A 17147-nucleotide genomic window follows, 5' to 3' on the forward strand; every position below is an offset into this window, starting at 1 on the left:
TCTCAGAAACAGCCTGACTGACTTTCACAACGAAACACACATGCACATCCCATCACAGTCTTGATTTAGGAGTTTAAATCCAGGTTTTGAGCATGCAATTTAATTCTTAGATAGAATCAGACAAGCGTTCCCTGGAAATGCATGAACTGATTCAAATGCATATATGTAATAAACATGATTTAAAAATACGACAAGCAAAAATATTTGTTTAAAACTACTGGTTTTAGTGTGGAGTCATTTTTTGACACAGAACCACGTTCCTTCGGTTAAAACCGGTCCGATCCATGCAAACGTCTCAGATGGGCATCAGAGTGAGATGGAGTGATGCTGTGTTGTTTTATTGAGAGTTGATCAAAATCATCTTAAGATGGAGTTTGAGAGCTGACCCAACCCACAAATAAACACGCACATCACAGTCTTGATCTTAAATCCAGGTTTTGAGCATGCAATTTAATTCTTAGATATAATCAGACGAGTGTTCCCTGGAAATGCATAAAAAATAGATGCAGTTGGAAAATGCATACATTTGCTAAATGCACATAAGTGCAATTAAAACATTAGTAAAAGTATTTATGACTAAACCTACTGGTTTAGTGTTGTTCAGGTTTTAGTGTGCAGCGATCTTTCTGACCCTAAACCACATTCTTTGGTGGAAACCGGTCCAGGGCTGCGTTTCCCATAAGCTTAGGTATATTGTAGACCCACTGAAACCAATGGAGCTACGATCAACTTACACTCTTAAAAATAAAGGGGCTTCTCGATGCCATAGAAGAACCTTTGTTGTCTAAATGGTTCCATAAAGAACCTCTAACATCTGAAGAACCTTTCTGTTTCACAAAAGGTTGTTTGTGGCGAAAGAAGGTTCTTCAGATTATAAAAAGATAAGAAAGAGATGCTTCTTTGACTGAATGGTTGCCTAATGTGGAATCAAAAGTTGTTCTTCTAGCATCGCTGTGAAGAACCTTTCAAACACCTTTATTTTTAAGAGTGTAGGCTTAAAATGCTTTTGAGAAGTGCAAACGTCTCAAATAGGCTTCAGAGTCAGATGGAGATGATTTCAGATGCTTCATAAAAGGTTGTTCTGCTGGAGGATGCTGTTGTTTTGTTAGTGAGCTGATAAAGAGCATGTTAAGATGGAGTTTGACAGCTGACCCAACCCACAAATAAACACGCACATCACACAGTCTTGCTTTGAGTTTCGATCTTGATTCTGAGCATGCAACATCATTAAATTAATTCATTGACTTCAATATAATCAGACATGCATTTCAAGGAAAAACTGGAATGCAGTCGGATAACTGGATAACTTAGCATTATTTAAATATATTAAAGTAAAATTAGATCAAAATAATATTGTTGTGTTTATGACTAAAAATCCTGATATTACTGATGCAGAGAGACAATTTTCAGACCTAAAACCACCTTTTCTTTCATGAGAAGTATATGATATTTATGAATAAAACTTCTGATGTTACTGTTTCCCAGAGACCAATTTCCATGCCAGACCCACTTTCTGTTTTGTGGTAATATTGCAGAACTTGTCTAGAAGCATCAGATGGATGTCGAAGTGAGATGGAGATGATTTCACATGCAGGAAAGATTTGTTGTTTTATTAGAGAGCCGGTAAAACCTTGTTAAGATGCAGTTTGAGATAGGAGTGTTTTTTTATTGTATTATTCATTACCTCAGCAAAACCAAACTCCAGCAGACGGACTGTTCTTCAGAGCTTCAGTGTGCAGTTTCTGTGCAAATAAATTGTTTGCTCCTCATGCTTTCTTTGTGGTTTTAACCACACAGAAAGTGCCACCTGTGCAACTTTCCTGAAACGAGTGCAAACGCTTTCATCCGGACAAATAGAGCGGCACGTCGTATTACAGCACCAGATCCTGATAAATGTCTTTTGAGGGATTTATTTGAGGGAAGGTTGATTTAATTACATTCACCCTGATAAGCTTCTACTGTACCTGCAGACTGAACTAAACTGCACGGCATTACATAATGTCACCATCATAATGCTCGATTGCATTTCTGAGACGAGTAATCTTCTGGAAAAGCAAACATCTAGTCTGGCAGAATGTTTGTGAGGGAAAAAGCAATTTCCATCTTAAGGAGTAGAAAAACGTTTTGTGACAGGCAGAGCATTTTCAGTAAACATCATGGACCTTGTGCATGCTTTAAAAATGGGAGTATTATTTTTTCAAAGTCAACATGAAAGTATTATTCCCTTCTGTGTATTGAAATCTTTCATTAAAATCAATTGCAACATGCAAAATAATGCCATCATTTAACTTTTCCATCAGCTCTCAATGTTCTGTTGGAAATGCATCATATTTAATCATTAAAAACTAATGTTGAATTCATTCAGAATTACAGATTATGGTGATTATTTATCTGTTGCACCACAAAACATTTATTGACATGATTTTTTAAATGTTTGGTCAAAAGGATCTTGTGTTTTCACAAAACAATGTTTGGTGTTTGTACTGAAAAACTAGAATAATAAAATAATTTTTTGCAATGTCATCTTTTATAAATGCATCTTTGAAAAAAAAAAACATTAAAAGAACCAATAAAGTGTCATAACTAATAAGCATGACTAAAAACATTATTTAGGTTTGGGAGGTTTTCTTCTCAAATCAATGCATCTTAAAGGTCCAGTTTTTTATGTGTTTTTTTGAAGCTTTGATTGTGTTTACAGTGCGCAATATAACATGTGTTCATGTTTTGCAGGTAAAAAAAACACAGTATTTTTCACACAATTCACCTATCTGTATACTGCTGTTTTCACTGTCATAAAAACGGGCTGATGACTTCCTTGTTCTTTAAAGTCCCTCCTTCAGAAACATGTGACGAGTTCTGATTGGGCCAGCGGTTCCTGTGTTGTGATTGGACAGCAGCTGAGTGCACGCTGCCCTCCTGGAAAAGCGATTGGACTAGATTTGAGAAGCAAGCGTGCAGGAGCATGTGCTGGAGATGTACTTCTAATCACAGGAGCGTTTTTACTGACGAAATGCGCATGAAAATCGCATTAATTTTTTTTGCACAGCCCTAACATCTAGTTAACAAAGCTAAACAGCATTGCCCTTTGTGTAACAAGTTACAGAAACTGTTAAACGCACAAACTTAAATAATAAAATACACTTACCGGCTGTGGTCCATATACAACGCCTTCTCCAGACAAAGAAGGAACTGCTCCATCGTTCAGGAATAATCTTTTTGTGAATCCGGCATTAAACTGATTGAGATTGAGGAAGCTGTCCTCAGCAAAATGTGCTGCACATAGTTTTACATGCGGATTATAATTTTCGGGAACTGAGTTAAACATACATTGTAACCATTGATCTCTAAGTACAGCGTCCCTGGGAAGCCCAAACAAAGATGATTGGACTCCGAGATGAAAATAACAGTGTTTCGACGACATGGCGCCAAACACAAACGCAGCTCTTCCTCTTCTCCGTCGGAGCGCAACAAGACCACGCCCCCTTTTTGTGTATTCATGTGGGCGGAGCTTAGTCAAAAAAACTGTGTTAGTGACGTCATTACTGCAGGAACTAGAGGGATGTAGTCCAAACGGGTCGTTCGATGTAGGCGAATTCTGTTAAATAAAATATCTCGCTTGGCATTGAACTTTGAGCTTTAGAATTTTACAGATATTATTTATACTCTAACAACAACATTACACACTAACTAAAATTTAAAACACATCCACTTGTGCATTTTACAAACTTGTTTTGCTCTTGGTGCCTGTTAAAAATGTCAAACAAAACTTATTTTATGACCTCAAATACTTATTATGTGATGACTTTCTCAACTCAACACCTGAGCTCATTTAAATTTGTCTTTCTTCACCACAAAAACACCATTACAGCAGCAAGAGACAAGCTAACACAAGAAGTAACTGGACCAAGATCCCAACTAAACCAAACACTTTCTCAATAAGAGCTTCTCTAGATGTCTGACAGAAATAAAGTCACAGAACCTTGTAAGGAGGATCTGTGAACGTCTATATCAGACGTACAGAAGACATAAAAAACATTTTTTAAAAAGACGTCATAAAATCATTCTGTCACCTAAGTGGACGTCTTTTCAACGTCTGCAAAGACATAAAAAGACGTCCACTGGACGTAACTTTGCCCAGTGGATTAGGTTGATGTTAAAATATGCAATATAGTAATTTCCATGTAATAGTTCCTTTAAAAACAAACAAAAATTGAATCTTGCTCTTAAATAAAATTAATTGCAGCATCTTCTCAAAAGGTTCATTTGAGTGAAGAATTCAGTGACGTGTGTGTGTGTGTGTGTGTGTGTGTTGTATGTGTGTGTGTATTTCTGTGAGTGAGTGAGTGAGTGAGTGAGTGAGTGTGTGACTGACTGAGTGTGTGTGTGTGTGTGTGTGTGTGTGTATTTCTGTGAGTGAGTGACTGACTGACTGACTGAGTGTGTGTGCGTGTGTGTGTGTGTGTATTTCTGTGAGTGAGTGAGTGAGTGAGTGTGTGACTGACTGAGTGTGTGTGTGTGTGTGTGTGTGTGTGTGTGTGTGTGTGTGTATTTATGTGAGTGAGTGTGTGACTGACTGAGTGTGTGTGTGTGTGTGTGTGTGTGTGTGTGTGTATTTCTGTGAGTGAGTGAGTGTGTGACTGACTGAGTGTGTGTGTGTGTGTGTGTGTGTGTGTGTGTGTGTGTGTGTGTGTGTGTTTGAGTGTGTTGGGATATGTGGTTTACACGGACAACACGCCGGACATTTCACCTGGGCTCCAGGGACCTAAGGGTAATACGGGGACTATGCCAAGGTCCTCGTAAATCAAAGAGTGTAACTGCATTTGTTAGTGTCTGAACAACATAAATTCTCTTTTTCTTTGAAAGTCCTCATTTACCACTTGACCTGATTTTGAGTGTATCCCAGTGTATAGAACAGCGACCCCACAGCTGGGTTATATATTGCAGTTTCATACACATTTCTGATACACACGGGGCATTTTGACGGGCCGTCTTGTGATTGGCTGGTTTGCGCACGTGGGCGGTAACAAACGGAAGTCGACGGGAAGCTCCGCCCACAGCACATGGCCCAGCTGTCGCTAATTAAATGCCTAATGGACCACACCTCAGAAGTGTCAGCTCGACGTCGTTGGATTTACTGGATTAAATACATACAGGTAATAATTATATTTATAAATATAGTTGCATTTTTGCATGAAGTGTTTCTTATTTGCAAGAAATTGTAACTTGTGACTTAAAATTACTGTAAAATGCTATATATTTACCACAATGTTAGCTGAGCTAGCTTGAGTGGCTATCAACATGTCCTGCTCATTAAGCCTCAGGCTAAAGAGATGAGGATAGAAGTAACATTGCCAGCAGGTCAAATGTGTTAGTTTTGTTTTTAAAATGAAAGCTAGCTAGGTTAAGTTGAGCTGTGGCTTCCGCATGGCTTAATGAGCAGGGCGAAGCTACGTGGCCTGCTCGTTAAGCCTCGTTTAGCACGTGAAGTGGATGCCTGCAGAGAGGAGAGGAGAGGAGGACTAGAAAGCAGCTAGTTGACAACTCTGTTTTTTTTTTTTTTGAATTGGAACAATAAAAGACCTAAGAGGATGTATTGATATCATCTTTGGTTTTCCTGGTCTGTAAGTAACTCAATAAGTTGATTAACAAGCTGTAACTGCCTCTCTGTATCCACTTGTAGCTTTTGTAATGGCTAGAGTCTGGACCTTTACTACAGACATTGTGTTTGTTTTATATAATTAAATATTTTCTTAGTAGCCCAACATTATTGTATTTTTATGAAGTTGAAGTGACACAGGAAGGCTGTGATATCATTAATATGAGTACTTTCAGGCCATTAAATAAATGTAATGTGTTTATGATGTTCTGTTAGTGTACTAAACCTGTAAGATAAATGAATTGGTACCATAGTAACCAACCACAATGATCAATATACAAAACATGAGGGGCAACAGACCTGACAGGTATCTTGTGCAGTGTGTAGAGTGTTATTTAAAAAAAAAAAAAACAAGTTTAAAACAGTGTTTACTGTTAATATAGACCTTTACCCTGTTCATTTAGTTAGTTGAGGAGTACAGAGGCAGTAGTATAAGCACCATAGCAACCAGCACATGCTTACTGAGCCTCCTGCAATGTCTGGGTTTAGACTACTTTCCAAAGATATGACTATGTTGAATCTAGTAAACTTGTAGAGGGGATGGGACTGCCTTTTCTCTTGTAGTTTTACTTACTTTTGACCAGTCAGTTGCATGTTAATTATTTGAATAATTCTAAAACAGATCTAATGCCAAAAGCATCACAGTGATAACATTTCATGTCCTGGTTCTTTTTAATGTCATAATAATCTGTAATTCATATTGACCAAAGAAACCAAATTTAAAAGGACTTTGAACCCAAAAACACACTGTGAGTCCCATTACTGTCACATGAAGAAAGAGGAAAAGTAGAGAGTATGATATAAAGAGAAGAGAATCTGACAGAATATGTAGGCTATCAATTTAAGATTTTATCCTGGAAAACTATACACAGCTGCTCTTAGTTAAAACTTTTTTTCTTGCTACCTGTCTGTTATTTTTGGATGATAACACTGAGCAATATGGTCTATTAAGCCTACTAGAGATTCACTCGATTTGGTTTTTGATTAGATAAATTATCTTATGTGGTCAGTGACTTTATACAATCAGAAAACAAAATCAGTTGGAGGAAGGATGCAGTTTAGTCTGAATGTGGTCCAGCACAGCTGGAGATTAAAGCTGTCATCCTCCTGTTATGTAGTACAGACTCCCACCAGCCTGTTACTTTGTGCAAAATATGCTGTTACACTTTTCAATGTATGCTTAAAAGAATCAATAAAATATGCATGGTCCAGTTATGAGCACATAATTTGGCTTCTGGCCAGATACATAACTATGTACATTACTAATTTACCCAGACTTTTGTTTTCTGATCATGCTTGTCCCAGTGAACATTGTAATCCTGACAATAACTTTTTGTAATTTAGGCTGTGGCACCTGTAAAGAGTAAACATGAAGCGGCGTAGACGCATTAATCCAAAGGATGATGCAAGATTTTATATTACTGCTGAAAGTGACAAAGTGGGACTTGACATCAAGTACATCAATGCTGAAAAGGGTAAGTTGAATCTTCTGATTGTTTAATCATGATTCGACTTTAATACATATTATTTTTGCCACTTATTGTTGTTTTGTCTTTGATGAATTAGGTCGCGGCATCTTCGCCTCTGTTCCATTTGAAAAAGGAGACTTTCTGTTGGAATACAGAGGTGATCTAATAAGCAAGCAAGAATGTGAGAGGAGACAGAGAATTTACCATGACCTCCTTAAAGTGTTTATGTTCGAGTTCCATTTTAATGGAAAACTGTGGTGGTACGTATGTCACTGGTTAATCTAATCAGAATTATGACTCTTTTTCTCTTTTCTCACATCAGGTTAATTTACATTGCATTAGTATAAAAACTGATTGTTTTGAAAATGTTACTTGTGTTTTTGTAGTGTTGATGCAGCAACAGAAAATTCGTCACTAGGCAGACTTGTGAATGATGACCATATTAATCCCAATGCCAAGATAAGGTACCTCACTGTGCAAGGGAAGCCCCATCTCTGTTTGTTTGCAGTTCGAGACATAAGTCCAGGAGAGGAGATCACCTATAATTATGGTGACTCAGACTGGCCATGGAGATGCAAGGTGGGCAAAATTTGACTTTGTGAAATTGATAGTTCTCATATAAGAAATACTTTAACCATAGAACATTTCACATACCAAAATACTGTACATTTTCCATCTAGCTTCAAGTGGAACATGATTTTTATAGCTTTTGTTAGCAGTTTGTTAGCACCACCTAACCAGCACACCATAGATGATACTGACCATTACAGACTGGTAGAACAAAAACAATGAAGTCATCAAATGCTGTGTTCATCAGAGTGTAGTTTTCATAGTCCACGGTCTACAATATATATATTTATTTTCCTTTTTACAGGGCCTTGATGATGAAATGGCTCCAAAGATGTGTGGTACCACAAATCCCCCATCCACAACTGATGACACTGAAGAGGTATATCTTCACAAAAGATAGATTTTTATTAATATCTTGCTCTGATTGTTAATATCAAAGAAATGTTCAGTGAGTTTTAAAGCAAGGTTTTCCTCTGTCTTTGTCAACAGTAGAATGGTTTATTTTTTTACTCAGATGTCAAATGTCCTCTCTAGTGTCACGCTCCCTGGACTTTCTCTTTATTGTCCTTTGTCTCTGTTTCATCTTCTACAGCTGACCACTGAGAGCAAGTGCACCCATACAGCCGTCAGCCACCCGAATCAGACTAGTCCAGAGCTCAGCCCATGCACCAAGGTTGGAGAGGTAAATTAAATCTCATGTACAACTTATTTGTGGCAAAATGTTAAATCTACCAACCTATTTCAATATGTGTGTGTGTGTGTGTGTGTGTGTGTAGTCGCCTGAGTAGAACATGCTTTATGTGGACAGGCGCCTGAGTAGAACGTGCTTTATGTGGACAATGGAATGGAAGGACATTTGTCTAAACGTGCCTTTTCAAGCTTCAGTCAGTATAATATCTGAGTGTATGTGTATCAAACCCTGAACCCCACCCAAACATGACTTGGGAGGTCCATACAGTTTAGAGGGTCCCGTCCCCAGAGGCATCACTTTGGTTTTTAAGACTGCCTGCATTGGATCTTTATGTTGGTTTAATGTGAATGCTAAGTTGTTTGGTTACATGTAATGGATAGGCACCCTATTAGTTATACTGGGCTCCAATAAGTCAGCTTCTGGCACTGAGGCTAACCACAAATTCTCCATCTACAATTTAAAAATATGAAGAAGGTATATCTTCATATAGGATATGCAAAAACTCAGATAACATCTACAAGGGCTAAGTCATTTCTGCACAAACCTTCAATTTCAATCTCATCCAGTGACTTCCCCTGCATGCTGGAAAGGTTTCCTTTCTCCATTGACAAAAGGAGTTTGGAAATCTTAGCCAGTTGTGTTGTGGGAACTGGTAATCTGTAGAAGTCGCGGTGAACACGAATGTGTTCATCAGAGTGTAGTTTTCATAGTCCACCACGGTCTACAATATATATATATATTTTTTTTTCCTTTTTACAGGGCCTTGATGATGAAATGGCTCCAAAGATGTAGGGCTGTACTGCCCTAGTCGATTAGTCGATTAGTTGGTCGATACGTTCTGGTTCGACCAAAATTCTGATTGGTCGATTTTCTGCCGCGTTTATTTCATCAGTTTTGCCGCGCTGAGGCGCGCTCATTTCATCAGGTGGAAAGCACTAACTGCTAATGGGGGTGTTTTCAGAGTACCCTTGTTTCACTGTAACAGTCTGTCTTCAAAACACCCCCCTTGTTTTCACCTTTTTTGGATTAGTCCAACCCAAGAGAGAGCGTCGAGCAAAGAAGGTTTGATGCTGAATATTATTTATTTAATTGTGAGAGCGTTTAATAGTCAGTCCTCTTCTAACATGTCAACAACAAAGAAATCGACAGTGTGGCAGCATTTTGTTAAAATTGATAACATGAAAAAGGTCGAATGCAAAGTTTGCAAGCAACAGTTTTCCACAGCTTGACGACAAACATGACATATCATCTAAAAGTGGTAACGTTAAGCTCACTTGTCTGCGTTAGCTTGCCCTGTCTGTTTTGAGTAGGCTATATGAACATATTAGAATTTGCATATTTCAATGTTTTAGTGTGATAACCTAACTTTTTTATTTTTTATTTGGAGCCTAATGCGCAATTGCGCTGTGCTGTTGGTTGTGTTAGTTTTGAGCCTAGGATGCTTTATTTTTCAGTTATGCACTTTATTTCGTTTCTGCTCTTGATCTGGTTTAATAAATATTATTTTTTTATTAAAGTGGACGTGCCTTTTGTGTTTATTAAGAGTAAAAGCTTTAATTTAATATTAATAGTCTATTCGTGTCTCAGCTGCGACGCTGAGCTCATGTTCAGCCTCGCTCGGTGCGAGGACATGCACGGTGAAATGATAGCGTCTGACAGTTATAACTTATTATAACATATGACAAAAATAATTGTCTAAATTATGTTGCATATTCCTCAACAGTTCTTGTGATGATATCACTAGTTGACAACATAGTACTATTTTCGGAAATCATAAGCTATGATATTGCGCAGGTGCACGTGATGCAGCGCCGTCAGAGCTGACAAACTCGAGTGTCAGACTCATTTCAGTGCAAAATAATTAGGTCAAAAACGATTTAATATACTGCAAATAGCCTACTAGTTGTTTATGTTTATTTATAATTCATTTAGGCGGACAACAAGGCTACCAAGTCCTGCGCACAGTGCGCATCTAATTAATTTAACAGGTTTTTTTTCTAACGTAATTTTTAGTCGATTTTAGTCGATTTCTAGTCGAAAATTTCAGGACTTCGGTCGACCAAGATTTTCTTTGGTTGAGTACAGCCCTACAAAGATGTGTGGTACCACAAATCCCCCATCCACAACTGATGATACTGAAGAGGTATATCTTCACAAAAGATAGATTTTTATTAATATCTTGCTCTGATTGTTAATATCGAAGAAGTTGTCTGTGAGTTTTAAAGCAAGGTTTTCCTCTGTCTTTGTCAACAGTAGAATGGTTTATTTTTTTATTCAGATGTCAAATGTCCTCTCTAGTGTCACGCTCCCTGGACTTTCTCTTTATTGTCCTTTGTCTCTGTTTCATCTTCTACAGCTGACCACTGAGAGCAAGTGCACCCATACAGCCGTCAGCCACCCGAATCAGACTAGTCCAGAGCTCAGCCCATGCACCAAGGTTGGAGAGGTAAATTAAATCTCATGTACAACTTATTTGTGGCAAAATGTTAAATCTGCCAACCTATTTCAATATTTGTGTGTGTGTGTAGTCGCCTGAGTAGAACATGCTTTATGTGGACAGGCGCCTGAGTAGAACATGCTTTATGTGGACAGGCGCCTGAGTAGAACATGCTTTATGTGGACAATGGAATGGAAGGACATTTGTCTAAACGTGCCTTTTCAAGCTTCAGTCAGTATAATATCTGAGTGTATGTGTATCAAACCCTGAACCCCACCCAAACATGACTTGGGAGGTCCATACAGTTTAGAGGGTCCCGTCCCCAGAGGCATCACTTTGGTTTTTAAGACTGCCTGCATTGGATCTTTATGTTGGTTTAATGTGAATGCTAAGTTGTTTGGTTACATGTAATGGAAAGGCACCCTATTAGTTATACTGGGCTCCAATAAGTCAGCTTCTGGCACTGAGGCTAACCACAAATTCTCCATCTACAATTTAAAAATATGAAGAAGGTATATCTTCATATAGGATATGCAAAAACTCAGATAACATCTACAAGGGCTAAGTCATTTCTGCACAAACCTTCAATTTCAATCTCATCCAGTGACTTCCCCTGCATGCTGGAAAGGTTTCCTTTCTCCATTGACAAAAGGAATTTGGAAATCTTAGCCAGTTGTGTTGTGGGAACTGGTAATCTGTAGAAGTCGTGGTGAACACGAATGTGTTCATCAGAGTGTAGTTTTCATAGTCCACGGTCTACAATATATATATTTTTTTTCCTTTTTACAGGGCCTTGATGATGAAATGGCTCCAAAGATGTGTGGTACCACAAATCCCCCATCCACAACTGATGATACTGAAGAGGTATATCTTCACAAAAGATAGATTTTTATTAATATCTTGCTCTGATTGTTAATATCGAAGAAGTTGTCAGTGAGTTTTAAAGCAAGGTTTTCCTCTGTCTTTGTCAACAGTAGAATGGTTTATTTTTTTACTCAGATGTCAAATGTCCTCTCTAGTGTCACGCTCCCTGGACTTTCTCTTTATTGTCCTTTGTCTCTGTTTCATCTTCTACAGCTGACCACTGAGAGCAAGTGCACCCATACAGCCGTCAGCCACCCGAATCAGACTAGTCCAGAGCTCAGCCCATGCACCAAGGTTGGAGAGGTAAATTAAATCTCATGTACAACTTATTTGTGGCAAAATGTTAAATCTGCCAACCTATTTCAATATTTGTGTGTGTGTGTAGTCGCCTGAGTAGAACATGCTTTATGTGGACAATGGAATGGAAGGACATTTGTCTAAACGTGCCTTTCCAAGCTTCAGTCAGTATAATATCTGAGTGTATGTGTATCAAACACTGAACCCCACCCAAACATGACTTGGGAGGTCCATACAGTTTAGAGGGTCCCGTCCCCAGAGGCATCACTTTGGTTTTTAAGACTGCCTGCATTGGATCTGTATGTTGGTTTAATGTGAATGCTAAGTTGTTTGGTTACATGTAATGGATAGGCACCCTATTAGTTATACTGGGCTCCAATAAGTCAGCTTCTGGCACTGAGGCTAACCACAAATTCTCCATCTACAATTTAAAAATATGAAGAAGGTATATCTTCATATAGGATATGCAAAAACTCAGATAACATCTACAAGGGCTAAGTCATTTCTGCACAAACCTTCAATTTCAATCTCATCCAGTGACTTCCCCTGCATGCTAGAAAGGTTTCCTTTCTCCATTGACAAAAGGAATTTGGAAATCTTAGCCAGTTGTGTTGTGGGAACTGGTAATCTGTAGAAGTCGTGGTGAACACGAATGTGTTCATCAGAGTGTAGTTTTCATAGTCCACGGTCTACAATATATTTTTTTTTCCTTTTTACAGGGCCTTGATGATGAAATGGCCCCAAAGATGTGTGGTACCACAAATCCCCCATCCACAACTGATGATACTGAAGAGGTATATCTTCACAAAAGATAGATTTTTATTAATATCTTGCTCTGATTGTTAATATCGAAGAAGTTGTCAGTGAGTTTTAAAGCAAGGTTTTCCTCTGTCTTTGTCAACAGTAGAATGGTTTCTTTTTTTACTCAGATGTCAAATGTCCTCTCTAGTGTCACGCTCCCTGGACTTTCTCTTTATTGTCCTTTGTCTCTGTTTCATCTTCTACAGCTGACCACTGAGAGCAAGTGCACCCATACAGCCGTCAGCCACCCGAATCAGACTAGTCCAGAGCTCAGCCCATGCACCAAGGTTGGAGAGGTAAATTAAATCTCATGTACAACTTATTTGTGGCAAAATGTTAAATCTGCCAAACTATTTCAATATGTCTGTGTGTGTGTGTGTGTGTAGTCGCCTGAGTAGAACATGCTTTATGTGGACAGGCGCCTGAGTAGAACGTGCTTTATGTGGACAATGGAATGGAAGGACATTTGTCTAAACGTGCCTTTTCAAGCTTCAGTCAGTATAATATCTGAGTGTATGTGTATCAAACACTGAACCCCACCCAAACATGACTTGGGAGGTCCATACAGTTTAGAGGGTCCCGTCCCCAGAGGCATCACTTTGGTTTTTAAGACTGCCTGCATTGGATCTTTATGTTGGTTTAATGTGAATGCTAAGTTGTTTGGTTACATGTAATGGATAGGCACCCTATTAGTTATACTGGGCTCCAATAAGTCAGCTTCTGGCACTGAGGCTAACCACAAATTCTCCATCTACAATTTAAAAATATGAAGAAGGTATATCTTCATATAGGATATGCAAAAACTCAGATAACATCTACAAGGGCTAAGTCATTTCTGCACAAACCTTCAATTTCAATCTCATCCAGTGACTTCCCCTGCATGCTGGAAAGGTTTCCTTTCTCCATTGACAAAAGGAGTTTGGAAATCTTAGCCAGTTGTGTTGTGGGAACTGGTAATCTGTAGAAGTCGTGGTGAACACGAATGTGTTCATCAGAGTGTAGTTTTCATAGTCCACGGTCTACAATATATATTTTTTTTTTTCCTTTTTACAGGGCCTTGATGATGAAACGGCTCCAAAGATGTGTGGTACCACAAATCCCCCATCCACAACTGATGATACTGAAGAGGTATATCTTCACAAAAGATAGATTTTTATTAATATCTTGCTCTGATTGTTAATATCGAAGAAGTTGTCTGTGAGTTTTAAAGCAAGGTTTTCCTCTGTCTTTGTCAACAGTAGAATGGTTTATTTTTTTACTCAGATGTCAAATGTCCTCTCTAGTGTCACGCTCCCTGGACTTTCTCTTTATTGTCCTTTGTCTCTGTTTCATCTTCTACAGCTGACCACTGAGAGCAAGTGCACCCATACAGCCGTCAGCCACCCGAATCAGACTAGTCCAGAGCTCAGCCCATGCACCAAGGTTGGAGAGGTAAATTAAATCTCATGTACAACTTATTTGTGGCAAAATGTTAAATCTGCCAACCTATTCAGGGCTCCAGACTGCGACCAAATGGTCGCATTTTGCGACCAAAATTTAAGAGTGTGCGACTGAATTTTACATCCAGTCGCACATGTGCGACCAGTCTTTTTTTTTTTTTTCACGTTAAACGTGGAAGCGGCGCGTCAATGAATCCGGAATGTGTGGTAGGCCAATGAGTGTGAGAAGAATAGGGAATGGCCACTGTAACTGGCTAATGTGTGGAGGGGGAGGGTCCTAGAGATAATCGAGCGCGCGCGTAAACGTCCGTGGGAAGGAGACGGAGACAAATATCAATATCACAGACAGACACAGTCGGATGATGATTCAGAGTCAGAGGTTTTATTAGGTGATAAAGACCCGAACCCACCATTTTCGGGAAGACTGGCTAAGAGAATTCAGCTGGTTGAGGTACTGTAAGGAGATGAACTCCATGAGTTGCGAATGTTGCAGTCGCTACCCCAGAACTGCGGGGAAAACTAAGTTTGCAGACAGTGCAGGCACTTCGCAGTTTAAACACAATACGCTAGTTAGACACAATCTCAGCCTCAAGCATAGAGTATGCCGTGACATGTTAATAAATCAAAACAAAATGAAAGTGGAAAAAAACTGCGCGACTCATTCTGCTTCACTGCCGTTTAATAGTTCGAACCAATAATAGACCGTGCAGAGCTTCTCTCGCCAGTCACGGGCCGATCTCGATCACGCGACACCGTTACATCGTGGAGATCCAGTGAAGAAATCCATTGAGTTCGCGACTGAATTAATAACATTGCTGCGAGATCCAGTCAGAAACATTCAGATTTTACGCAGAATTCTGTTATAAACCATATTAGATCAAACAGCGCTGACATGGAAACCAGGAGAAACATGTGCCATGAACGAACAAGTAATAGAAGGCTTTAGGTCCACAAATCAGCAACATTCATCACTTTGAATTTAATGTAGTAATACTAACTGTAACTATGGTATATTGTGGTTATAACATAGCCTACACATCTTTTTCCAGCACTTTAAAGCTATAATATCATATTTAAATGTTATTTTTAATGTGTTGACCAAAACATTTTTGTTCATCCTTTAAAGATTGTCCATATTTATAAAACTAAAAGTTTCAAGAAGTAGGAAAACTCACACTTATTTAAAAAAAAACAAGAAAAAACACCCAAGATTAAATTACCATTGTAAACATAGCTGCAGAGGTCGCTTATTGGCTATTTTCACTCCCTAATATCTATTTTGTCACTCATTTTGCTTTTGAATTAATATTAAGACATTATGAATGATAATAAGTAAAGTTAACTTGATCTATACACCTCAAATTTAGCTCAGTGCTTTGTCATCCCACACTGCTACCAAATACTTTCAGTAATACAGTTATTTTGGGGGAAACTGTGAATAATTGCATTGTAAGGCAATATAAGGTGTGCTCCTAAATTTTCTGCTTGCGCTCCTAAAATTTTAAGTCAGGGGCTACAGCGCTCCTAATAAAAAAAAGTTAGTCTGGAGCCCTGCTATTTCAATATCTGTGTGTGTGTGTGTGTGTGTAGTCGCCTGAGTAGAACATGCTTTATGTGGACAGGCGCCTGAGTAGAACGTGCTTTATGTGGACAATGGAATGGAAGGACATTTGTCTAAACGTGCCTTTTCAAGCTTCAGTCAGTATAATATCTGAGTGTATGTGTATCAAACCCTGAACCCCACCCAAACATGACTTGGGAGGTCCATACAGTTTAGAGGGTCCCGTCCCCAGAGGCATCACTTTGGTTTTTAAGACTGCCTGCATTGGATCTTTATGTTGGTTTACTGTGAATGCTAAGTTGTTTGGTTACATGTAATGGATAGGCACCCTATTAGTTATACTGGGCTACAAGAAGTCAGCTCCTGGCACTGAGGCTAACCACAAATTCTCCATCTACAATTTGTATATCTTCATATAGGATATGCTTTAAATAAGCTGCATATAAATAAGATACACTATAAATAACAAAATACAATGCAATAAAAGGGTAATCATATGTATGAGGTAAATTAAATGTCACATTGGTATTGGATTTAAAATGATTGGATATCAACATGTAAATATGAAATCTTTCTGTCCAAACTATGTGACATAAATAAATACTACAATAAAAATTTTTGCCAACAGTGTCAAAAACACCGCCTTGTGTGCGCAACAGTATCCTCCTTGGACAAGTGTGTTCGTTGTGTGGGACCCGTATCTTCCTTCAAGTGGCTTGGCTATCAATGCACAGGTTAGATATTTAGTGAATTAGTATAGAATGTAATGTGTTGTGCTCTAACCACTTAAATAGACCTGTAGTGTTAACATTATTTTAATCTAATGTGTTCCAGTTTGTTCAGGGGTCTGGCATAAATCCTGCCTCAAGCTAATTAAAAGAGATGACTTTAACAGCACAGCACAGGTGAGTATCTACTAAGTGAGAGTTGAACTTGAACTGTCTATAAGATTCAATCAACATGTAAAATAATTTGCTTTCTCACCAATTCAGACGCAGCAGTCTCCTAAGGCTTCTGAGGATGAACTGCTGTCAGATCAGGACAAAATTCCACATCCAGAATTGGACCAAATATCATCTGATGATGCTGAGGACATGTCTGACAAGGAATACATACCTGATTCGGAGTCAGAATATGAAGATAAATATGATTCCGATGCCAGCATACCCTTAATGACAAGTCAGGCAAGAGCTGCACATATTCAAGTAAAACCAGTAGTACCTGATGTTGGAACATCTTTTGGGTCAGACACAGGCACCCCAGTTGTGCCCAGTATATCAAAATGTTGGCCACCCCTTAAAAATAAGATGATTCCAAATGCTGATGACAAATCTAATTCAGCAAATTCTGTCAAAGACTCAT

General features: G+C 38.6%; 1 long non-coding RNA gene across 1 annotated transcript; it reads left to right on the forward strand.

Annotated features, from left to right (window-relative positions):
• Positions 1–260: 260 nt before the first annotated feature.
• LOC132102002 (uncharacterized) lies at positions 261–575 on the forward strand. Its single transcript, XR_009423256.1, has 2 exons — positions 261–346; positions 380–575. It is a non-coding gene; the product is annotated as an uncharacterized LOC132102002 (long non-coding RNA).
• Positions 576–17147: the final 16572 nt, after the last annotated feature.

The sequence above is a fragment of the Carassius carassius genome, chromosome 23 (assembly GCF_963082965.1).
Source record: "Carassius carassius chromosome 23, fCarCar2.1, whole genome shotgun sequence".
In the NCBI taxonomy this organism is placed as follows: domain Eukaryota; kingdom Metazoa; phylum Chordata; class Actinopteri; order Cypriniformes; family Cyprinidae; genus Carassius; species Carassius carassius.